Below are 1430 nucleotides of genomic sequence, written 5' to 3' on the forward strand. Positions count from 1 at the left end.
ATAGCAAGAAAAGGATTGGATGCATTTCGTGAACGTCTAAAACACGGGATTATGAATCTCGGCTTAACAATTCAGGTAATCTAAATCTAATCATGAATTGTTGATGTACTTTCAAACTATTACAACTTTTTCCCTCCCTAATATTTTTTCTTGTTAAAAAAAAAACATACAGGCTCAAAAACCAGAAGAATTACCCGAGAAAATTCTTTGCTGTTTGAGATTAAACAAGATTGACTTTGTCAATCAAGGTCAAATACCCACATTAGTCGCAGATGATCACAATTCCAATTCCTCTTGAAATCATTCTTCCTTCTTTTCTTTGGTAAAATGTTCCTGCCCACTGTAAGTACACAGCTGCAATCCCAGTAAAAAAAAAAGGTGAATTTTTGCTTAAACCGAGTTAGAAAAGTAACAAAAGGTAAAAACTTTTCATTGTTTCTTCAATGTCAATTTTGAATGGTTAACGATACGGGTTCATTGTAATGTAAGTTGTTATACATATTGATGTATCGATTGTTATTGGTTTTGTAAATACAGGATCATTTTCATTTTATAAATTATTGTTTTTAGTTTCATTTTGTATTCTGGTATTTACCTCTATCAAAATATGAACGTTTGACTTTGTTGAACCTGGTCAATCATTATCAGATTCGTTCGTGGGAACCGAAGCCTGTTACAAAATAAAAATAGGAATAAATCATTACTAAATCATAAAAGTTAAAAGTTAAAAAGTTCTAATAACAATCAAGACCAAAATATCCCCACACTAAGAGCCAAATCTGTCATCAAGTTCTTTTGAAAGATCTCCATCAGACATGAAAAACTTTAGCAATTGTGCCCTTGAAGGATCCTTTATGATGTTGTCTATGATATCAACAGCTTTGGAGACTCCACATTCGTGTGTGTCTATGCACACACAAACACCATCTAGGAACTAGGACGACGTTAGCTCAATGGTAAATTAATTAATATCTGTATATATATATATATATATGTGTGTGTGTGTGTGTGTATATATATATATATATGTGTGTGTGTGTGTGTGTCTAACAGTTTAAAGTCTAAAGAAAATGACAAATTATCTTATGTTTCAGATGGTGATGCTTACTGTGTATGCGTTCTTATACGGGAGATTATATCTCTGTTTACGTGGATTAGAAAAAGCGATTATGAAATCAGCAAAGATGCAAGGAGATAAACCTTTGAAAGCAGCCATGGCTTCTCAATCTGTAGTTCAACTTGGTCTTTTAATGGCGTTACCGATGATTATGGAGATCGGACTCGAAAGAGGCTTCAGAACTGCACTCGGTGACCTAATAATCATGAACCTCCAGCTCTCCGCTGTCTTCTTCACCTTCTCTCTTGGCACCAAACTTCACTATTTCGGTCGCACAATTCTCCACGGCGGCGCCAAATACAGAGCCACCTAA

At 34.6% G+C, this 1430-nt stretch overlaps 1 pseudogene; it reads left to right on the forward strand.

Moving 5' to 3' along the window:
* Positions 1-1070: 1070 nt before the first annotated feature.
* Positions 1071-1430, forward strand: LOC145002612 (callose synthase 5 pseudogene; annotated as a pseudogene).

The sequence above is a fragment of the Lactuca saligna genome, chromosome 6, assembly GCF_052625555.1.
Source record: "Lactuca saligna cultivar CGN05327 chromosome 6, ASM5262555v1, whole genome shotgun sequence".
NCBI classification, from domain to species: Eukaryota; Viridiplantae; Streptophyta; class Magnoliopsida; order Asterales; family Asteraceae; genus Lactuca; species Lactuca saligna.